This window comes from Orcinus orca, chromosome 7 (assembly GCF_937001465.1).
Source record: "Orcinus orca chromosome 7, mOrcOrc1.1, whole genome shotgun sequence".
NCBI classification, from domain to species: Eukaryota; Metazoa; Chordata; class Mammalia; order Artiodactyla; family Delphinidae; genus Orcinus; species Orcinus orca.
Genome location: NC_064565.1, coordinates 55,955,922 through 55,981,168, shown reverse-complemented (window position 1 = coordinate 55,981,168; position 25,247 = coordinate 55,955,922). Strand labels below are relative to the sequence as shown.

General features: G+C 37.9%; 1 protein-coding gene across 4 annotated transcripts in view; it reads right to left on the bottom strand.

Moving 5' to 3' along the window:
* The window catches only part of B3GALT1 (beta-1,3-galactosyltransferase 1), a 600,428-nt gene extending 577,835 nt beyond the window's left edge, over positions 1-22,593 (bottom strand). For all 4 annotated transcript variants that reach the window (XM_004267260.4, XM_033423486.2, XM_049712287.1 and 1 more), the window contains exon 1: positions 22,274-22,593. The gene's annotated coding sequence lies outside the window, so the exon portion shown is untranslated. The remainder of the gene's footprint in view (positions 1-22,273) is intronic.
* Positions 22,594-25,247: the final 2,654 nt, after the last annotated feature.

Here is a 25,247-nt window from a genome sequence, read left to right as displayed (position 1 = left end):
CATAGTGGCTGTATCAATTTACATTCCCACCAACAGTGCAAGAGGGTTGTCTTTTATCCACACCCTCTCCAGCATTTCTTGTCTGCAGATTTTCTGATGATGCTCTTTGAAACTGGTGTGAGGTGATACCTCATTGTAGTTTTGATTTGCATTTCTCTAATAATTAGTGATGTTGAGAAGCTTTTCATGTGCTTCTTGGCCATCTGTATGTCTTCTTTGGAGAAATGTCTATTTAGATCTTCTGCCCATTTTTCGATTGGGTTGTTTGTTTCTTTAATATTGAGCTGCATGAACTGTTTATATATTTTGGAGATTAATCCTTTGTCCATTGATTCGTTTGCAAATATTTTCTCCCATTCTAAGGGTTGTCTTTTCATTTTGTTTATGGTTTCCTTTGCTGTGCAAAAGCTTTGAAGTTTCATTAGGCCCATTTGTTTATTTTTGTTTTTATTTCCATTACTCTAGGAGGTGGATCAAAAAAGATCTTGCTGTGATTTATGTCATGGAGTGTTCTGCGTATGTTTTCCTCTAAGAGATTTATAGTGTCCAGTCTTACATTTAGGTCTCGAATCCATTTTGAGTTTATTTTTGTGTATGGTGTTAGGGAGTGTTCTAATTTCATTCTTTCAGATGTAGCTGTCCAGTTTTCCTAGCACAACTTACTGAAGAGACTGTCTTTAATCCATTGTATATCCTTGCCTCCTTTGTCATAGATTAGTTGACAATAGGTGCATGGGTTTACCTCTGGGCTTTCTATCTTGTTCCATTGATCTATGCTTCTTTTTTTGTGCCAGTACCATATTGTCTTGATTACTGTAGCTTTGTACTATAGTCTGAAGTCAGGGAGTCTGATACCTCCCGCTCTGCTTTTTTCCCTCAAGACTGTTTTGGCTATTCTGGGTCTTTTGTGTCTCCATGCAAATTTGAAGACTTTTTGTTCTAGTTCCATAAAAAATGCCATTTTTAATTTGATAAGGATTGCATTGAATCTATAGATTGCTTTGGGTAGTATAGTCATTTTCACAGTATTGATTCTTCCAATCCAAGAACATGGTATATCTCTCCATCTGTTGGTATCATCTTTAATTTCTTTCATCAGTGTCTTAATAGTTTTCTGCATACAGGTCTTTTGTCTCCCTAGGTAGGTTTATTCCTAGATATTTTATTCTTTTTGTTGCAATGGTAAATGGGAGTCTTGATTTCACTTTCAGATTTTTCATCATTAGTGTCACATACAGTATTGTTAACTGTAGTCACCATGCTGTACATTACATCTCCAGAACTTATTCATCTTATAAATGGAAGTTTGCACCCTTTGACCAACATCTCCTCATTTCCCCGAACCGCCAGGCCCTAGCAACCAGCATTCTACTTTGTTTTTATGAGTTCAGTTTTTTTTTGGATTCCACATACAAATAAGGTCATACAGTATTTGTCTGTCTCTGCCTGACATATTTCACTTAGCATAGTGCCTTCAAGATCCATCCATGTTGTTGAAAATTGTAGAATTTCCTTCCTTTTATGGATGAATAAGATTCCATTGTGTATATACACCACATGTCCTTTATCCATTCATCTATTGATGGACACTTAGGTTGTTTCCTAATATCTTGGCTATTGTCAGTAATGCTGCAATGAACATGGGGGTGCAGATATCTCTTGAATAGCCTGTTTGCATTTTCTTTGGGTATATATCCAGAATTGGCATTGCTGGATCATATGGCAGTTCTATTTTTAATTTTTTTGAATACTCTCCATACTGTTTTCCGTAGTGACTGTACCAACACATTCCCACCAATAGTGCACTAGGGTTCCCTTTTGTCCACATCCTCACCAACACTTGTTATGTCTCATACAGCTATTCTAACAGGTCTGAGGTGATATCTTATTGTGGTTTTGATGTGCATTTCTCTGATAATTATATCACAAATATTTTTCTAAATTAATACTGGTGTTATATGTCTCTCTGACATATATTTGCAATCCTTACAACTAACCATGCCTAAATTGTTGTGCTGTCTTGATAACAGTCATCACTACCCACACAGAAACAGTGAGTAGTGATAACTTTTTCCAAGTCTTTGAACTTCAAACTTTCCACATCCTAATGTTATAGATACTCCTTTGGAAACAGTACATAGTTAAAATTTTTTAATACAGTCCAACAGTCTTTGAGATTGAGATCATTTAATCAATTTACATTTTATGTCATTACAAAATATTGGTTATGGCTTCACCATCTTATATTTTCTATTGGTCCCAGTTGTGTTATTATAATTTCTCTCATTTTTTTGATTGCCTTTTAGACTGAATGTTCTTTTAATTAGAATTTCACTTTTCCCTCTATTACAGTACACTTTTCTATCCTCCCAGATTTACCCTAGAATTTATAGCACACATCCTCAATTTATTAAAGTCTTATGTCCCTCTTCAGATAATTCAAGGACCAAAAGAACCAATTTAACTTCCTTTAACTTTCCCTTGATTCATGATTTTGATGTTGTGTATTTTAATTCTCTCAATTCAATTTATTCAATTTCATAATTATTTTATAAGGTCAAATTTCATTTAGATTTATCTATACATTTAACATCCTCCTTGTTTCCTGCACCTATGGGATCATTTTCCTTATACACAGAAAAACTGGTTTAATGCAGGTTTGCCAGCGGAAATGCAGTTTTTGTCTTTTTTTTCTGAAAATCTAGTTTTACTCCATTTTTTTTAGGGCTTTAAGAATATTTCCACTGAGTATAAATTTATAGGTAAGCCGTTATTTTTATTCAATATATTGACTATAATATTTTACTGTCTTCTGCCTTCCATTGGTGTTCTGAACGTTGTTCTTATCTATTGAAAGATATGTCTTTCTCTTCTATGTTACTATTTTTGCAATTTCACTATGAAGTGTCTTAGCATGGTTTATTTTTTTTTTTAAACTTACTTGGGACTCCATGGACTCCTTAAATCTTTGAATTAAATTTTTTAATCAGTTCTGGAAAACTTTCAGGCATTGTGTTGTCAAATATTGCTTCTGTCTCTTTCTTTCCTTTCTTTCTGGAACTCCAACTATATGCATCTAAGGTCTGCCCACTGTCCTTCTATTACCTCCTTTTATATCTTCATCTTACGATTATCACTCTTCTGCCCCATCTTCCAGCTTGCTAAGTCCCTCTTTTTTTATGTCTCATTTACTGTTAAACTTATTCCAGTAAATTCTTAGTTTCAATTATTGTTATTTTCAATAATAATTTCAGTATGATTCTTTTTCAAAGCTGCTATGTCACCTTTGCCTAAATTTTCAAGTTTGGCTTTTTATATCAATGAAAATAATAAATGTATATTGATTTTTTTTTAGTAAGGTATTATAGGTTGTGTCTGATAACTTAAATATCTTAGGTCCTGGTGGGCCTAATTTTTCTTTTAACTTTTCATTTTGAAATAATTTCAAAATTACAGGAAATTTTAAAGAATAAAAGCAGTACAGGGCTTCCCTGGTGGCACAATGGTTGAGAGTCCGCCTGCCGATGCAGGGGACACGGGTTTGTGCCCGGTCTGGGAAGATCCCACATGCCGCAGAGCGGCTGGGCCCGTGAGCCATGGCCGCTGAGCCTGCGGGTCCGGAGCCTGTACTCCGCAACGGGAGAGGCCACAACAGTGAGAGGCCCGCGTACCGCCAAAAAAAAAAAAAAAAAAAAAGCAGTACATAACACATCCATATAACCTTTTCTTGATTCAAATATTTTTAACATTTTGCCCCTTTGCTTTACCATTTTATCTGTCTGGTTATCTACCTAATTCTCTCCCTACATATAATTCTATATATATAATATATGTATATAAGTCTTCTCTGAACCATTTGAGGATTAGTTGCATACATGACTGTTTACTCATAAAATCTTTTGTGTTTAGTTTCTGAGATAAGGCTATTACCTTATATGACTACAAGACAGTTACCAACTTCAGTTAGTTTAACACTGTTATAACACTGAATGTTTGTGTCCCCCCTAAAATTCATTATGTTGAAATCCCAATGTGTCCTAAGCCCAATGTGATGGCATTTGTGGGGCCTTAGTGAATGGAGTTAGTGCCCTTACAAGGCTTGAGAACTAGCTAGCTCTTTCTACCATGTGAGGACACAAGGAGAAGTTAGCCATCTGCAATCCAGAAGAGGTCTCTCACCAGAACCTAACCATGCTGGCACCCTGATCTCAGACTTCTGGCCACTACCGCTGTGAGAAATAAATTTCTGTTCTTTATAAACCACCCAGACTATGGTACTTTGTTGTAGCAGCACAAACTAAAGACAAATATTTCCATCTAGTCTTCCATCCAATATACTATTTTATGAATTGAGCCAGTAACGTCATTTTTTAGCATATTTTCCCCTCCAGCACAGAATTCAATATAGGATAATGTATAGCATTTAGTTGTCATGTCTCTCTGATCTCCTTTAATTTGGAACATTTCTACCCGCTTTCTTTGTCTTTTATGACATTGACCTATTTAAACAACACAGTCTTGCTTTCCCTGTGTGGCATGCGGGATCTTAATGACCCCATTAAGGCTAATCTGTTATTTCCCAATGATTAGATTCAAGTTATATATTCTCAGTCATAATACTACATAAATGATACTGTCTCCACCTCAGGATATCATACCTAGAGGCATATGATGACCATCCACCCTGTATTGATAGTGTTAATTTTGATTCCTTGGTCAATGTATGTCTGGTTTAAATGTATACTAGCTATTATATATGAAAACTTATTTGCTAAAGCATTTCAAACCTAGAATGATAATATTTCTTCTAGACAGGCTTTTCATTTTCTTCTGCCAAGTACTTGAGATACTAGCTAGTTTGACCCAGTTTAATCTGATTTCAAGGCTTGTGGTTTTCCAGGCCAACCATATGACATGAAGGTAGCTTGCAAGTTGTGCAAAGACAGGTTTGCTTCCAATAAATTTACTCCTAAACTGCAGCTCTTTACAAATCCATCCCCAGATGGAGGATGGTTAGCTAGTGAATCCCCCTAGGGAAGTTCTAGGGATTCCACCCAGACCCACAAGAGCACCAAAAGTGCAACTCACCCCTCAGACATTTCTTCCTAAAGATAAAAATATTCTGGAATGCTGAACTCACTTCTACGGGTTCTTCGTTCTCCCAGATTTCAGCACTGTAATTCTTTACAAACTTTGTTGCATTGAAGAAAGTTTTACTTTTCTTTTAAGTTCCATCCAACAACTTTTCTTGCTGCTCTTGGTGGAAAGTTTGTTCAAATGAATGTGTGTATCACAACTGGAAGCAATGTGTTAACAGATGATATCCAACCATTATCTCATGGCCATTGGGTCATTTTTAAATTCACCCAAATGACAATGAGGTTTATTCTGTTATGTCAGACTCTAAAAACCTCTCCTCACATAAATTAACCCCAAAATAGAGTGGCAGCTTCCAAGGAATCCAGAAAACCTGAAATGCATTTGAAGTCAGTCAACTGAAATAGATGTGATTACTTTTTGTCTCCCCATCAATTTTCCTTAGGATCATGATTAGCCCTTATAAGGAGTTCCAGAAAAGCCAGGTGTAGACGTATGTGTCAACACCCGTTTCTCCTGGTCACACGTATTAGGTCACATGACCTAATCATGACTTTCCCCAGAAAAGAACCCTACTCCTTCTTTTCTGGCATCTTTAATTTGGAGATGACTAGTTTAGGGGCGAAGGCTGGGATGGGAGGGAGGGCGAGGTTGGAGAAAGAGAGAAAAACAAAGAAATCACCTGAGAATGAAGCCAAGCAGAAGCTAGCAGAATACAAAGATGCTGGGTTAGAGAATGTCCCCATATCACTGGCTGAAGCCTTTGATCCTGATATACCTGAATTTACCCCTTGGATCGTTCAGTTATGTAAGCCAATAAATTATCCTGAGTTATTTTGAATTGGGTTTCTGTCTTGCACTAGAGTCTAGACTGGTTAAAAAGTTTTAAAAGCTATGTACACAATAAAATTATGTGTATAACTATAGAGTGTCTCTCCTCTCATCCAGGTCAGTGAGCAATAACTAAACAAGAAGGAGAAGGCATGTAAAATGATAAACAGTGTAGTAGGAATTACATCTAAAGAGGAGAGGAGATGGAAATGCTAATTAGCACATTTAATTTTCATGTAGTCAAATCTTTTAGTGTTTTTATTATTGATAAGTTGCCTTAGGAAAAATAAAATGCACACACATGATAAGTGTAGAATGCTGCTCCCAGATGAGTCTGCAGCACCTTGGTTTCTGCCATTATCCTTACATAATGTGTAGAATCAAAAGTGAGACATTAGCAAACAAGATAAATCATTTTCGGACATACTTGAATAAAGCTGAGGAGTTTCTATTCCGTGACTCCAAGGCCACCATTATTTCTCAACTGTATCTCTGAAATAGCCTCTAGCTCATTTCCTAGCGGGCTCTTTTTCTCCCTGTTGTCAATTCTACACATGGTAGCCAGAAAACCCATCACACTACCTTCCCAATCAAAACCCTGCAATCCTTGACATTTGAAACATAGTCTATGATCTTTGCTGCAAGCCTACAAAGGGACTGTTGGCAGGCCCTGGCTAGCTCTCCATCCTCACCTCCTGTCCTATTCCTCACTCATTCCTTGCAGTAGTGCTGGGTTGCTTGAGGTGTCTCTAACACACCTGGTTCAATCCCCCTGCAGCGCCTCTGCCCGAAGAATTCTTCCCCAGGTAGCGTCAAATGGCATGGTCCTTCCTTAATTCTCTGCTCAAATATCACATCTTCTGAGAAATTGTTAACTACCCTACCGAAAGCACACCACCCACTCTTCCATCAGACTTTATGTCCTCTGCCTTGTTTTTATTCGCAGCACTCACACTACCTGACATGCTATCTTGTTATATTATCTGTTTTTTGCCTCTTTCCCCCTCCTCTACTCTCACCCCTCCCCCTTTCCTACTGCCTATTAACTCGTTCTCTTTCTTTTACAAATTATTTTTATTATTTCACCCTTTATTATCAATGAATTGGGCTCTTGGAATTATAATGTGATTTGATAGGCATAAGAGAATATGGATACTAAGTATTTTCTAAATCACTGGATGACAGATTACAAAACAGCCTAAAACTTTTATGAGGTAGGTCAATGTAGCTATGGAGTCCTACTAGAACAAATAATCATGGGTACCACGTACACTAATTCTGCCACACAAAAAAAGTGGTTCATGAATATGAAGTAATACCAAAGAAGTGGGTATACAATTTTAAGGTACATAAACTCTACATTTCCATCCTTCCAACGTTCATGTATTATCTATTTCTTCATTTGCAGAAATTCTGGAATTCTGCTGTTAATTTGAGATTTTACAGTACATTAGCTTTGAGCTAGCATAGGATGTATAAAAGGTAACCAAAAAGAAAGCAACGCAAATGTGAGAAAAAGAAAAACCAAGTAATAGGGATTAATGCCAGATCTAACCCTTCTGCTCCGGAGCATCTAGCATCAAATACAGACCAAGGTACATTTAATAGTTTTCTTCAACCATAATCTATGAGAAGTCAGTTTCTTGAAATACAATATTAATATATTTAATGAAAAAAATCTCAGGGTTGTGATTTATGGCCCCTTGGATGTTAAGTCAGATCCTGCTGGGTAAATTACTTTTGCAACTGGTAAAGTTATAGATAGAAATAGGACAATGAATATGACTTTTAAACAGCTAGGAGACAAGGCTTCAGGTGTTTAAGTCCCCAGTTCAAACAGGAGTTAATCATTGAGTTTCTGTATACTGAAATCATTGCTTTAGATATTTTTAGTTATTTTTTAGGATGTTATATAGATGAAAAAGATCAGCCATCATAAATGTTTGTCAAGCCACTGATGGCATAATATAGTTCTCACATCCTATCTGAGCTACAAGGGGAAATCAAGTATAGGATGCCGTTTTCCCATCACCAACTAAAAAAGAGAAATAAACTCTATCAACTTAAAATGAGCCTTTAAAAAAATCTGACAGAAAGGTACTCAACTCTCAACTCCTATCCTCATCTCACAAAAAAAGCTTTGATTAGAAGCCAAATATCTTGATTTAATTTTTAAACTGACTACATGGAGGGAATCTTATTGCAGGGTCTTTCAAATTTGATTTTAAAATATCACTTACTGCATTTCCCAACTTTAAATTGAAATTTGAAGTAATAAAACAGCATAGTAAATATATGACAGAGGATATGAATAATATAGACAGAAATTATAGCCAATGTCTGAGGAAGATGGGATTGTTTTTCCAATTAGTAGACTACCCTCGGCCTGTTCCTTTCTAGTAATAAATATAGATATAAACATATACGTATGCACAGATGCATATGTATGTACATGTATAGATGTATGTATATTTGAAATTTCACCTCCTTTATTGAGTTTGTTCAGCAGAGGGGGAAAAGCTGAAAATTCACTATACACCAAAAGCCAATAAACAAAAGCAGTTCCTTTTTTGTTTGAGGTTTCAGAGTTAGATTCTTGACTCCATCAAAAACCCATTTTTGAGTCTTGGAAATGTTACTTAATCAATATCTTGTTCTTAGTTTCAGCATCCATAAAATAAAATGATTAATGACAACTGCCTCCTAAGGTTTTGCTAAGTATTAAATTATATAATTCCTATAAAAGGGTAAGCAATTCTATATCTAACACATAGTAACACTCTAAAAATTATATACTGTTATTATTACTATTACTATTATTCTCAATAAAAAGCTTAATGAGATAGTAACTAGTGTCCCATTTACTAAAATGATATTTTAACTCCATTTTCAAATTTTGTTATATCATCACTACTCCTAATCATGGGATGAACATTTAACTGTGAATGCAATTTTAAATGGATATGTTTGTAGAGCTTGAGAATTTGTTGAAGTTGTTGAAGGTCTTTTTAATGGAGATACCCACAATTTTTTAACTATCAACTGGTGGGGCAGTGGGGGGACTTTGGAATAGCTAAGAGTAAAATCTCTGAGTTCAACTAGGAAAAGATAAAGGAAGGGATGATCTTGGCAGTGATATCCCTAAAGGGTATAGTGAAAGGAGAAAGAGGAATTTTAGTGCTCCATAAGCAAACACAGAGGATTCTTTAAAATCTGCCCCAGTCTCAGATGACAGTCCTGGCAGACCAGTGATAGGGCATGTCCGAAGCAAGCTCTTTAGACAGCTACGCTACTGCCTTCCACTGCAACTTCAAAATGATCCCGTCTACTCACTGGTTCACTGTCTCAGAAATTAACATCTTTACAATGGAGTATTCAAAATCAGTTCACTTGACAGGAAAGATAAGTAGATAGAACTGTAAAATATAGTGCTTCAAACTTGAAATGACACTCTTCTCATTGCCATCTCTTTGAAATTAGCTGTGAGCTTAATACGTTGAAGATAATGTGATAATCAACTGAGCAAAGATAACAAGATAGGTTATGATATAAAACGCATTTCGATAAAGAGAGAGAATGCCACTGCATTCATTTCCCAAAGAGTTAGTGTGGGAAAAACCGCACACTTCACATTGTTCTTTCCTACTTCAAGTTAACAAATTAACTCATATGTAAAAGGGGTATTTTTCTCATTATATTTTAGTTATTTGCTTTTTCATAAAGATATATAACTATCATGGGCAATCTTATCTAGTGTCCACCTATTTCATGGGGTAAGTATATTGATAGTATGATATATGTGCTATGCTATTAACTGTCTCTTAGTATATTTTAATGAAATTTGTCGAATTTAATAAAAAATTAGGAGACAGTCTGATTTGGCTTAGAGTAAAACAGAGAAAGATCGGCATGGTAAGAGCTTAGTGAGCACAGGAGAGGATGGTAGGAGGTTAAGTCTAAAAAGAAAGTAAGAGGCAAGTTCAGGACTGTTCAAAATATTTGAATTTGTCCTTCCAAAGAGAAAAAATTTCTGTCATGAGGACTGACAGTGAAAGGAAGTTGAGTGATTAAGATGTCTTTTGATACATAGAAGGGGGTGAGAGCGCACTTTTGAAGGCAACAGGCATTGCATTGCAAACCCTAGGACTACAAACACTCATCTCTACAAAAAAGAGAAGATGAAAAATCTCCCATCACTGAATAGTAGAAAAGAATCATCCAAAGCCGTAACTTATATTCAGTACAAAATAGTAAAAACAAAAGGGAAAATCTACTGCTTTTTCAGTTTTAAATTTAAAATGTCGTAAAACATTCTAGATAAATGTTATCTAGAAAAATGAGACAAAAAGATAAGAAAGGGATTACCTCTTTTCCCACCATTTTACAACACATTTATAATTTCAGTGTTCATCGGTGTATGTTTTATCTAGCTATAGTTGAACTTGTATATAATTCTGCACACTGTTTCCTCCAAGAAACATTATAGCATATGTGTTTTTATTTTATTTTAATCCTATTTACTTTTAATGGTTGCATATTATCCTCAAATATATGTGCCTAAGTGTATTATTGGCCATTTGAGTTGCTTCTGAGTTTATTTCACAAAATATATCCATCAACATCTTCAAACATAGGACCTTTTCCATATTTTGTACTATTTTCTTAGGATAGATTCCCAGAAGTAATAGTAATAGATAAGACAGCATGAATATTTTCATAGTCCCCCCTCATAGGCTGCCAAATTGTTTTTCAAAAGGGCTGTGCCAATCTTAATCGCAACGAACGGTTTCTGAAAGCACTGGATTCACTGCATCCTTGGCAACAGAGGGCATGATTATTTTTAATATTATCATTTAGTAGATGAATAACAAGTCCTCCTATTGCTCATATAACTGATTTAGTCTAGTAGACCAAAGGATAGGAAAGGAGAATATCTGAAATTAAGGAACAATTTGACAAAATCTGCCTATTCTAGTGACTATTATTGTGGTCAAGATGGTTAAGCAGATGCTGGAAGCTCACTGAGCAAGCTAAGTTCGCAATAAATTGCATAAACACAAAGCATGCTGATCGATAAGTGTAAACCTGGGCAGGGGTCTCTAGAGTAATGTCAGGAATCCTAGTTTTTGGTCCAGCTCAATTCAGCACTATTAATCATGCAACTAAAGACAAGGAAAGCAAGGTAATCAAATGTGAAAATAAAAAAGACCCGTACATTCTCAAAGTAAACAAGCACACATACATTTTAATCCAGAGACTCCACTTCTAGGTCTTAAAGACTTGCACGCATGAAATAATGTGTACAAGATTATTCATGACAGTATTGGTTGTGTTGGCCAAAAGATTAGAAAAACACAATCGCTCATCAGGAGGGGACTATCTAATAATAAATAAATTATGGTACTTTCAACAAATGTAATACCACGAAGCTTAAAAATGAATGAGGAAACTATTAACTTTGACAGTTCTTCCAACACTGCTGAGTTTAAAAAGCAGGAAGCAAAACATATATACATACAGACACACACACACACACACACACACACACACACACACACACACAGAATGTTAGCATCTGTATAAAAATTGCGGGAAAAAAGAAAAACTTGAAAAGTTTACTTTTTGTTTGCATGTGCTAGGCTACCTCTGAAAAGATACCAAGAAACTAGTAAGAATGGTTACCTAGGGCTTTCCTGGTGGCGCAGTGGTTGAGAGTCCACCTGCCGATGCAGGGGACACGGGTTCGTGCCCCGGTCCGGGAAGATCCCACATGCCGCGGAGCATTTGGGACCGTGAGCCATGGCCGCTGGGCCTGCGCGTCTGGAGCCTATGCTCCGCAACGGGAGAGGCCACAACAGTGAGACACCCGTTTACCGCAAAAAAAAAAAAAAAAAAAAAGTATATTCATTAATTTAACAAAATAACAACAAAATGATCCTTTCCTGTGCCTTGGAATGGTACTAGCTGTCAGACTGCACATTCCCACAAGCTACAAGGAGGCAGTGGTTATTGGAGGGAACAACGATCAACCAATTTTCTTTTTCTTCTGTTTTTCTCCAATAATTGCATTATTTGTTCAAGTATAATTCACAAGATCATCAAAATCATCCCATACAGATCTCAGCCAATATACCAGAGTAAACTGCTACGGAAAAATGCATTACAATAGTAACGCATTATTCTTTTAGGAAAATTCCACCCATTCTTATATCCAGACCCCTTTGTTCTTCTTTGGAAATTATAGTTTCTGAGCTGTAGGTATGAGCAAGAGGAAAATAATATTCAAAATATTCAGCTATGTTTTCTTTCTGATTTATATGAGGCGGCATGGTTTCCTGCTTTATTATAATCAAATTTTATAGTATCTTTAATTTTATTTAGTAAATAGCTGGGCCAGACTATAGTTTATCTTAAGATATAATAGCTTATACTGTCTCAATTTAAGCACGAGCCTATGGGAATGACCAGGGTAAATGATGAGATACAATATATCAATACATGTAATTATTTTTATTCTTTTTGAACTTCCTTCGCGGAAAGAATTCTTCATTTGAACCATAAAATGCGAATACGTTTTAAATCCTATTACATTGAGATTAAAGAGTTAAAAAGCAAAGTCCAAGATGGCTCCTGAAAAGTTATCCCAGTAGGAAACCAGCAAATTTCACTTGATATATAGTAACTATCTTAATGTGGAAAAGGGAATACTGTACAATTAGCTCCTTTCCTTACAAAATTAAGTATATCAGTCCAATGTTCTGCTTCCAATATAGTTGTCTAGAAGCTCAAAGCCACTATCATTTCTCCAATGATTCTTTTGCTTTTATGTTTTAGTATTGATTTTTGTATGATTATTGAAGTAGTGCCTGTTCCTGCCAAAAAATACTTTTATAGGCTTAAACATAAAATCCCCATAATCTTACTGTCCCCCAAACAAACGTTAATATTTTATTTAAGCCATTTTGTGAATGTGAATGCAAGCTTCTCCTTCATATTAAATTTTGTATTCTTTTTCCACTATGATTTAATCAGCATTTTCCAATGTTATTACCAAGCTTTCAAAGTCATGCTTTAATGATATAAACCATAATTTCATTATTCCCATATTGCTGGCCAAATAGATTATCTTTACTACCAAACTACTACAAATGCCATTTTAATGAAACTGTGTGTTATTTCTGACTAATTACATGGAATTAATTTCTAGAAGTGGAATTACTGAAACAAAGGCAATACTTTTAAGACTTTTGATACACACAGTGGATGTCTGTTGTTTTTACCTGTCCAGAATCCATTTTCCCTCCTCAGTAACAGTCCCTTGATTTTCCTTGGAATGTGGCCTTGATAGGACCAGAAATCAAGGTGCCCAGTGATCCACTGACCAAAGCCTAGGCATGAAACTTGAGCTAGGTCAGTAATACTTCTCATTCTAGGAATCTGGGCCTGCAGGAAATTGACACATAGAAAAGGGCTGATACTGATTCATCCCAGTGATGGTACCTGGCAAAGATTTTATCAGTTTCTCCCATGATCTCTGTAGCTATTCTATTTCCTCTCCTTGCCTTTTTTTTTTTTTTTTTTTTTTTTGCAGTACGCGGGCCTCTCACTGTTGTGGCCTCTCCCGTTGCGAGCACAGGCTCCGGACGCGCAGGCTCAGCGGCCATGGCTCACGGGCCCAGCCGCTCTGCGGCATGTGGGATCTTCCCGGACCAGGGCACGAATCCGTGTCCCCTGCATCGGCAGGCGGACTCTCAACCACTGCGCCACCAGGGAAGCCCCTCTCCTTGTCTTTTGATTCTGTAAGCTACAAACTACCTTTCTTCTGTTGTGGATCTTATTCTTTGAGTTAGTCAAAATTAATACCTGTAGCATGCAACAAAGGAATTCTGTAAACACCAATGAAAAGCCTTGCCAGAAGTTTAGGGGAATCTGCAGTTTGCCCCATCTTCACCATCTCCATCACCTTTTGTAAATGAATCAACCATTACTGACAGTCTTAACTACTTTGATAAGCGAAAAAGGGCTATCGTTTAATTTTTTCCTTTACATTTTATCATTAAGTTAAAATTTTAGCTGCTTATTGGCCTTATATATTTCCAGCTTTCATAGATTATCAGTTTATTTCTTAGTCTATTTTTCTATTGGTATACTTGGAAATTTTTTGGTAGCCAATGACAATGCCTATTGTCTCCAATTATGTTCAAGGCACTAGGGATAAAATGATGATCAGTTTCTCTCTTTAAGAGGTTTTCAATCTAGTGAAGAGGACTGATATAAGCTGTGAATCACAATATTTTGGGATAAGTTCTCTAATAGGAGAAAACGCTGAAAGATTTTTGTAAGAGTAATATTAAACTGTTATTCACAATTTGTATTGAAAATATTTTATTGATTTACTTATGGGATTTTTGACTTAAAACTGTTAAAGTTTGAGGTCAAATCTTTATATTTTCCTTTTATATTTGTGTTTATGAAGTCTCTATTTTCTTCTAACTTGATTTAGAGTTTCTTTATATTAACCCTTCATATCATCTGACATTTATTTTTGAAATGTAATGTGAGATAGGGAGTGTCCCTATTTTGCAAATAATTACTCAATTTTCCCAGCACAATATATTGATCATTTTTTGTTTTCACACAGGTTTGTGATTACTGCATATCATGCTTTATTTTCCATATTTCAGAGTTCGTGTCTGAGGTTTTTTAAATTTCTTCTTCATGTCTGTCTGCATGTTAATATACTGTATTAATTACCACCCTTTTTAATATCTTTAGTTGATAGTACAACTTTGTCTCAATGCTTTTTTTATTTAAACATTCTCTTGCTATCATAGCTTATTTGCTATTCCACATGAACTTCAGAATCTCTAAATTTTGCAACAATCTCTTTGGATTTTTATTTGGATTATCTATATATATGATGTATGTATATACATACATAAACATTCAGTATTTCTATTTTGAAAAAGTCTCTACTTTTTCACATTTATTGTCAATATCCATTAGTAAAAGTTCGCGTTTTAATATCCTCTGAGTTTGAGTTACTTTAAAAAAAAGTCAGGAGAAACTTCAGGCAGCTTTGAAATAACTCCTTATAACACTTAAAGTATAAAATATCTATCTATCTATTTATCTATCTGCCTATCTATCGAGAGACAGACAGACAAAGGGACAGAGAGACAGAAAGAGAGGGAGAAGGAACCAATAAAGATGGAGAAAAAAATGACTACTTTAGCTGCCTTCAAGAAATTTCAGGATTGGCCTACATTTTATTTTAGTCAGCATGGTTAGAAACTAAAGATTATCTTTTATTTATTTGAATAAAGGGAATTAGGCCAACATAATCACTAAAATAACTTTATCAGTATAATTCATTATTTTTTAGTTTTTGCTTATCAAATACAGCCACTCTCCTGTCTCTAACTGGATGGCTGTGTTCACTCAGAGAAATCAATATGTATTACTCACATTCAATTCATCCAACCCCTCAAAAATTGGAATTCAACTAATCAGTAATGCTGCTTTCATTTAATAGACATAGAAACTAAAGTAATGATGGACTGTGGTGGGAACTCACCAGCAACGGAAGGAGTCTATTAGTTCACGTGCCCTATTCATGCAGCCACAGTGCGTGTGTGCACATTTAGTGCAGTTTTTCTTGTCTAATAGCATTTAAATTTATAACCAATTGTCTACAACCAAAGTATACCTCTGGCAATTGTCTTTGATTGAGTGCTAGGGCCCTGGGGAAGTCACCCACAAATTTTGTTGTTCAGTGAGGAATTGATTCAGCCCTGATGTCACCTATATATGTCATGAAAACATTTCATAGTCAAAGACCAAAAAAATGCTAACTGCAGAAACTCAGAACGAAGTGCAGTATATCAGCTATAAACCATCTCTTCAGTTGCAAATTTGCGTCTTAGGACAACGAAGTGTCTCTTCAAACCATTGTCTGATAGAATCTAGCAATAGGTTTGTTTTCGTTTTCTTTTTCCTTTCCTTGAGTAATAAGAGAGCTCCTAGTTCTTTACAATCCTCTCCTTATCCCCACATGTCCCCTCACTCTGCTGTATTTTGTTTTGTTTTTGTTTTATGCTAACTTAAAGCAGTAGCTTTTAAGGTTTTCTTAACCATTTTCCCTTGCTATGAAACATTCAAGAACGAAAAAATTTGGAAACAATTGGTATATTCTGGAGTCCCTGAATTCACCTATTGATCACTTTGAAGCCCGTAGACCTCTGGAAGTAAGAAATCCCTTTTTTAGAGATACTAGTAAATATTTTAAAGGGATATTATAGACAAAATGACTGAATTAAACACAAATATTTTACATGCAAACACACCTCTAGCCCTATAAATCTTGGACGACATCTCTGAATGCCTCTCAATTTATCATTTTCTTGATCCCAACATAATATTAATGTGATGTATTATTATTTCAGGTATTAAAATATTTAGATGCACAAATTGGTGGATGTTGTCATTTCTTCTTATACCTCCATTTTACAAAATGTAGGGCTGTATAATGGGCAATTGGTACGGAGTTAACTTATACAAATAGTAGTTGACAAACAATGTTTCTAGACCTGGTTCTACTTTCAATTGACTTTGGGTATTATTAACTTCCTGGAGTGAAGTTCTTCCTTATACACAGGAGAGGTTAGACTAATGACCTGGGTTTTTCCCAGGTCCAAATACCTGATTTCTGCTTAGCTTTCATCTAACTATTTAATAATCAGCCAAAGCTGACTTTGTGTGCTAGGTATGGTAACTGTTGGTTGGTTTACTTGCTTTTTTAAAAACACTGTTTTCCTAAAGTTTTGTATTTTGGGCAGAAAGGAGAAAACCCAGGGCAAAAAAAAGGTAAAGGCTTAAGTGGGTGGTATATGCATCTCTGAATCTAGATAAATATTGAAAGAGCATTATCAGAAGACTTTTCCTCATCTCCTAAAACTGGATTGTAGAGCAGCAATCTTGAAGATTTTTCTTGAATGATGGAAATCCATTCAGAAATTACTATTAGCATTGTGTGCCCTGCACTAATACCTTGTCATAATAGAACTGGTAAGTTGGCATTAATTCATTATGTGATCTGGCTTCTTGGGAGTACAACTTCAGTTTTCCTCTAATATGAAAATACTGTTCAAAAACCAACTTTTTGAAAGCCAAGCTAGGTTCCATTCTTTACACGAAGGTAAAACACACACACAAACACACACAAACACACACACACACACACACACCTATTTTGGGACTTAAGCTAAAGACCCTAAAGAAAATAACGAAATGGAAAGCACAGAAAGTGAAACTGGAATCATAATTGCACACTGTTTTACGCCCAAGAGAACAGAATCTGGGAAAATACTGCAAGGTTTTATCTGTAATTGGACAGGATAGCCAAATCAATTCTGAATTAAGGACAAACTTACTTTGAAATTTTTGAAGTGTTTTGGCATTTCTTATTAGACGATCAGATGGTGAGTCTTTTTTTTTTTTTTTTTTTGATGAATAAAATTTAGGAAAACGTTATGACCCAGCAATCCCACTACTGGGCATACACCCTGAGAAAACCAAAATTCAAAAAGAGTCATGTACCAAAATGTTCATTGCAGCTCTATTCACAATAGCCCGGAGATGGAACCAACCTAAGTGCCCATCATTGGATGAATGGATAAAGAAGATGTGGCACCTATATACAATGGAATATTACTCAGCCATAAAAAGAAACGAAATTGAGCTATTTGTAATGAGGTGGATAGACCTAGAGTCTGTCATACAGAGTGAAGTAAGTCAGAAAGAAAAAGACAAATACCGTATGCTAACACATATATATGGAATTTAAGAAGAAAAAAAAATGTCATGAAGAACCTAGGGGTAAGACAGGAATAAAGACACAGACTTACTGGAGAACGGACTTGAGGATATGGGGAGGGGGAAGGGTGAGCTGTGACAGGGCGAGAGAGAGGCATGGACATATATACACTACCAGACGTAAGGTAGATAGCTAGTGGGAAGCAGCCGCATGGCACAGGGATATCGGCTTGGTGCTTTGTGACCGCCTGGAGGGGTGGGATAGGGAGGGTGGGAGGGAGGGAGATGCAAGAGGGAAGAGATATGGGAACATATGTATGTGTATAACTGATTCATTTTGTTATAAAGCAGAAACTAACACACCATTGTAAAGCAATTATACCCCAATAAAGATGTTAAAAAAAAAAAAAAGGAAAACCTTAACATCAAACTCCAGGGTTTTGGATCGACTTTCACAGAGTTACATGAATACGTCACTCTCAATATGGAAGAAGTAGAATGTTTCGCATTAGAATTACGCTTTTGGGTCCTTTATTACCACTTCAATTCACTCATCCCCTTTAAATGAGGTTATGTAGATTTGACCTTGGATAGTCATAAATGCCTTTTAAAATGTTGCTAGTTTGAATGCAATATGTTAAAGATAATGTTCCCCACTCTAGTTCCTCTGAAAAATATTATTACTTGATTTTAAAGAATTTCTAAAGGGCAGATGTCCTGTCATTTTATTGCTTAATCATCTTTGAATCCCTCTCTTACCTTTAACCTTCATCATATGCACTGCTGTTTTTGGATACATAGCTTCAGAAGTAACATGTATGAGATATTTATCGTGATTACTTTCCAGTTCTTAGATTAATTTGAGTATATTTGTGTGGGTGCGTGGGTAGATGTGTATTAACTGGAGAGAAAATGAGATGGAAAGAGACTGAGCCACGGGATACAGGGTAGGTTGGCAGGAGATAAATCTTCTATATAAGTTACCTACTTACATTTTTTGTTTATGATCTATTTTACCTCAAGAAAATATAAGCCTTATGAGGGCAAGGGTCTTTGATTTATTCTATGATATGGTCAAAGCAACTAGAACAGTGTTTTGCACACAGTTGGAACACAGTTCAACTTGTTAAATTTTACTTGAATAAACCAGTACCATAATTAATTAGTAACAGATTACCTAAGAGGATGAGAATTTTGCCTTATGAAGTATACTGATCATTTAGGATGGGTTGGTGAACTTGTTTCAAATGCAGGAGTGGTTATATTCTTCCTGAGAAGCTTTCCAGTATGTGTGCATGTGTGTGTGTGTCTGTGTGTGTGTGTGTGTGTGTGTGTGTGTCTGAGAGAGAGACAGAGAGAGAGACAGGGACAGAGACTTCAAGAAAATGCAAATGAATTTCTGATTTACTGAACTGGTTGAGGATTTTAATTCTCTGAAACATGTTAGTTTTCAAAAACCAAAATGATCTCATCATTAATTAAATGAATACAAATTATTATTAAATAAAATAAAATAAACTTCACTGTCTTAATGTAGAAACTCTAGTCATGACTCTTTGACAAAACAAATATGTTTTATTTAATAAGATCATGGTATTTATTGCATTGCTATTCACAGTAAATGTAATCTTTTTAGAAAAGTTATGCAGTATTAAAATTAAAATCCAGTATAGGTCAAAAAGTGAATTTAGTAGCCTAGAGTCTTGACAAGTTGACATTTACTTGAGTTACTAAAATCCATCTAGAAAATATGGCAGTCTGAGCTCATGGATTGCCCTGAAGCAAAACAAGTCAAAACTGAAGTGGATCTGCAGAACTGGCAGAACTTGAATTGCTTGTATAAGCTAAGTGGCTAGCACTATTACAGCCCCTAAGCCTGAGCACTCCCCCTCCCACCCAACCCTGCGACGTTTCTGCTCTCTGTCACACACACACACTGCTGCTTTATCCTAACATTTCTGCTCATTGACACATTTCTCCGCACTTTACTATATTTTGGTCTGGTGGCTTTGAAAATGTATTTAATTATCTGAAAAATAATCCCAAAGTAAAAGTCCCCCTCCAGAAAAAAAACCTCAAAACACCTGAAAATGAATACAAAAGCTCTGTTTAAAAACTTGTGACTTACCCCAATATATAATGCAGTGGATTTACAAGATATTACTTGTTAGCAATGTGAAAAGCACATTCTTAGCCAAGTAGTTGAAAATTTCCTTAAAAATTCCACTTTGATTACTGGATGTTATTGGTAACTTGGTTTTAATTTAAGCTTATTTTAAAAGTATTGATTAGTAATGCATAATATAATGTAAACCTATTTCTCCCATATCCGCTAATAGGGGAAAACAATTTTATCAGCTCATAGCACTGCATAAATGAAACACAAAACGAAAATCAACTGCCTAATGTGTTTAATCATCTTAATAAAGTCCTAAAAGTTACAACTAAATATTGCAACATTACAATAATCACCTGGCAACAGGTAAATTGTGTATTGAAATGTAACAACCACAAGCCATACTCTCTTTAATGATAATGAAAACTATCCTTTTAAACAAGATGCGATGACTACTATAGGGAAAATACTTGCTACCAATTTCGTACTACCCCAAATGCAATGTATGTGTTCAACTAAAATGGTACGAAAAATTCCATTTACAATTCATGAATTAAATGATAAAATGTGCAACCATTCTCGGACAGAAAACTAACATCACTTCTAGTTCATCGGTAAGTTACTCATCTGCTTCAGAATTATTTTATATTACTAAATTGGGGGTAAATACTACTTTTACAATTAAAAAAAAAACTTACAAAAAATGCTGACATTTTGGACAGCTCCCTTCTGGTTTTTCTACAGTATTTCTATTAGGTGTCTTACTTTCATTTTTTTCAGCTTTGCCAAATCAGAAATGAGTCCAGCCAAAGTCGTTTCTGCCGCTTGGGTTTGGGTTTTGTTTGTTGTGTTGTGTTGCGTTGCGTTTGGGGGCCAAAGAGTCCTCCAGTGAAAGGGATTAAAGATCTACATAACTGGGAAAGTGCTGTTCTCAGCTCAAGAGCCGGCTCCCAGTATTGAGCCAATTTTTAACATTTTTCCAAAGATTCTAGCTGGTAAGAAGGGAGCTGCCCTCTCCAGTCCCATTCCCCGCTGCAATTCCAGCGCCTCTGTAAAGGACCACAGCCTCTCCATCTGTGCCAGGGCAGGGGCAGTTTGTTACTGCCGAGGTATTTCAAGAACTTTCCAAGCAAAGACTCCTAGGAGACAAAGGGCCACATACAAAGCAATCGACAAGAATAAGTTTGTGCGTCCTGAAGAAGGGTGGAGAAACCACTGCACTGAGCTACGGAGACTCGGACTTAGCCCGGCAGCACCATCCATTTGCAGCAGCGCAAAAATCCGCCTTCTGCGGAAAGGTTTGCAGCGCGGGTGGAACTCCCAGTGGCTTTACAAAATAAACTAATTAAATATAAAATAAAAACAGTGTAGGTACTGGAAGAAGCTGGGTACTAAACCTGGGTACTAAACCTTGGCGGTTAACGTGCTCTTGGTCTGGCTGCCCAGACCCCAGTGGGCCGGAACTTTCTCGGAGGGCGGGGCCACCCGGCAGAACGCAGCCGCCGCTGGCGCGCCCGGCCGAGTCCCGACCCCGAAGGTACCGGGCCAAGGTAGCCCGATGAGGCAGGGGCCACATCTGAACGTGCACTCGAGCCCCGCCCCGTTTCAGCCGCCAAGTCTCTGACACCCGTGCCCCACGCTGGCGTGGGCCAGGAGCAACCTCCATCAGCCCCTCAAAGCGGGACTCTCTCCATCCCCAAATCTGCGTTCCCGAAAAGTGTAGCGAGCTTCCTACGTGGGACGTCAGACACACAAAAAAGCCGCCACTCTCCAAGCCTAGTTCCATTCCCCAAGCCTAGTTCCATTCCCCAAGCCTAGTTCCACTCCCCGCCCTCTGTCCTCCTTTTCTCCAGCGAGGCGGACCAACCGTTACTTTCCTCTCCCATCCCCTCCCCTCCAAAGTCCCCGGCGCGAAGTGGGACTTTGGGGAGCCTCGGTGAATGCGCCTGTCCCCTGGCGCGCTGTATCCACAGCTCCCTCTTTTCATTAAGGCAATAAAGTTCAATTTTCCCGGCTCTTAACGAGCCACGGAGGACTTTCACGTGCGTTGCGTGCGCTCTCCCTCCCGCTGAGCCAAGTGCATCCTATTCATCCCAGCCTGGATCCCTGAAGGACGTCGGTTCACGCAAGAGGGGACCCACCGCGCTCCCCGCAAAGTGCCCCAAACCGCGCACCCACACACGCAGATGCACACACAATGCCATCCCCGCGCTATCAAAGTCTGTCAGCGCGGAGGGGAGAACGCACGAGCAAGAGTGGCACTGGAGCGAGCATCAGCCTAACCGTGCGTCCGGACTCTCTGTCCGGGTCCCAAACACCCTTGTCTGAATGCCCGGGCACAATAAGCCTCGTAACTACTAAGGATAACCCCGGTGGTCCCCGAGCCGGTGCGCGTACCGCCGGGCCGGACCTTACCCGTGGGGCGCGTGGTCTCCCGCCGCTCGGCTGGCCCTCGGGCCACAGGGACGCTGCAGCCTGGGTCGCGCAGATGCTGCTGCTCCGCTGCCACTGCCCCATCCCTGGCGCCAGCATCACTTCTCCGCCGCCTCCACCTCCTCGTGCTCCGTTCTCTCGGCCGCCCCTCCACGGCGTCCGCCTGCAGGACCGGCAGCGCCGGCGGCGCGGCAGGGTGGGCAGCCGCGGAGGCGGCGGCGCCCGCTCGAGCTCGCCCAGCTGCACCGGCTTGAGCGGCCGCGGCGGCAGCCGAAGAACCCGAGCCCGGCTGCGCTTCCCCGGCGAAGGCTCTGGCCTCGGCGACTGACAACGCCCGGCAGCCAATCGCTGCCTCGCCCTGCGAGGCGGGGGGAGACCAATCAGCGGAAGGCCCAAGGTTTTCCTCCGCCTTTGCTCAGCAAGCTCGTTTCCGGGAGAAGCGGCGAGGCTGCTGGCGTTTGGGATGGGGGGAGGCGGGGGAGGGCTTCGCGGTGGGGGACTCCTGGCTCCGGAGCCTTAGGTGTGGCCGGACGGCCGGGCCCACCGAGGTGGGCCTGGGGCGTTTTGTGACGGTTCGGAGCTTGGCAGAAAAGGGCCCCCCGGGGTGACTCTGTCCCCAGAGCCTCGGCCCGGAGGTTCAGCGTCTTGGCATCCCTGTGTAGCGGTCGTGGGACCTTAGTACGAACGGCATTGCAGGAGAGCTTATCCCTGGAGGTGGTGGCCGCCTGGAAGGAATCACGCGAACAGCCACTAGACAGCGCCCCCGTCCTTCTCCCTTTGGCAGCTTTGGCATTTGAGAAGAGTGGTACTTCTGAGGCTCCGAACCACTCCATCTCCTAGCAATCAGCCCAGAAGTGTGCCCGAGCTATGAAAGAGGCACCTGGAGAAATGTTCTCAGAGTTGTAGGTGGAGGGACCTTCCAGACCTTCCTTCCAAATAAACTTCCCCACCTTCACCCCGTCTCAACAAAACAAAACAAAACACAACAAAACACCTCAAGTAGCAATAAGAAAGTTTAAACAGGCAACCAAGCTGGTTTGTCTTTTTTTTCCCTTTGGAGAATCACTTCTGAATGATAAAATAGGTTTTTGTTTGGTTTTCGTGTGTGTGTGTGTGTGTGCTTGACACAAACACCAGAGAAGTTATGTTATTTAACAAGGAAAGAAAAAGCGAAAATGGCAAACTCTTTCCCCTCATCATTCTCTCCCCAAAACTTGTGATGATCTTTCCTTGTGCAGCATTTTAAGTCCCTTCAGTGCAAATACGTTTGAAAGGTCTAGAATTCTAATAAGTCTGTAATCCATCTTGCAGTAAAAAAAAAAAAAAAAAAGTAAATTCTAAGTGAAGAATTTAATTTGTGGGTCATTCTTCAAGCAACCTTCTCTATCTTACAACTTTGTTGTGAAGGTCAAAAATTAAGGGTATAAATTAGCTACATAGTTGTCTGACAAATAGTTGGAATTCGGTATGTGTTAGCTATGCTGCCGCTTCTATTTCTCATTATATTTAAGTAATCTTTTTATTTTTGCAGTAATCACCCCTTCCTTCGTTTACCTTCCTTCCAAGATAATTCCCTGTGACAACCAAAATAAACCCTGCCGAAATTTTATGAGCACTCTAAGGAAAATTTAAGTGCACAGTAGACCTGTGTTGTTGCCATCTTCTAGTACTATAGGAAATGTATGCATATCAGTACCATTCTTCCCAATTTTCTTGTACTCCTTTCTCCCCTCATCAGTCATTTGACCAATCTAGTTTGGGAGGTAGACCATCTCTGATTAAAGAGACAACTGTGCAAATGAAACAGATGTTATTTACTTTTAAGTCTAAAAACAGACATGTACCACATCACTTTGAATTTTTAATCTAGAGAAGGTTTCTGTTGCTATGGTTTGTTTAGTTTTTTAAATTATTTATTGTTCATTATTTTTTGTGATTATTGTGTAGCTGAAAATCAACAGCCTGATTAACTACATGAGGTGATCAGTATAGGAATGGAGTTTCAGTCTGAGAGAGAAAATAATTGGTGTTTTATTCAAACTTCATGGGGGGAAAGGGGAGTAGTTATTTGCAATAAGTAGAAATATTAAAAAGTATATCTTAAAATTGGAAAATTTAAGTGCAATGACAATTTAGAAATATCTCTGATAAAAGATGTTTTGAATGACCTTCAATCAAAAGAGTAATCCTCACTAAAGAAAGCGTATAAAATATGAAAATGTTACGAAACTTCAGCATACTAAAAACTTTCAGAGATGTGCACACAAATATCTACATAATTTTTCTAACCACCCCTCCATGCCCTGCCAAACATACTCTTTTTCAGTATCATGTAATATTTTTTCATGATATCTGGTATTTTGCAACAGTTAATCCTGAAAATATATAGGTCCTATGTTCCATGGGTTGTTAGTGATTAAGATAATCAAATGACTGTCTGACAAGCAAAAAAGTTAACATTAACAGCAGACATACAGCTATAACAGTAATATCTCCCATCACTAGTGCTATGCATAAACAGCTTTGAGCAAAAGAAACCTGCACAATTAACAACCTACTAAGAATGAAAACCATGAAATATTTAACATCAACGAAGATGGAAAAGTAAGAAAAAAATTTTTTAAGTAGCTGAAAAGATTGCATGCTGATGCTAAGTTTTATGCATTGCTGTGAATTTCATGGGATGTATTGGGCAGAAAGTCCAGTGTTATTTAAATATATGACTATTTAATGAGCTAATTATATTTAATTAAATAACTGATGTTTCCTTTTTTTATTGTTCCTGCCTTCTTGAGTATGTCTGTTTTTCTCCCCATGCAATGAGAGAAGTCACTCAACTTGTTAGTGGAGGAAGAAGTTTGCTTAGGCACTACTTAAATCAATAACCACTTGTCTAACCTTGAAAATATATAAACTCATTGTATATTAATTGATGCAAAAAATCTGTATCAAGAAT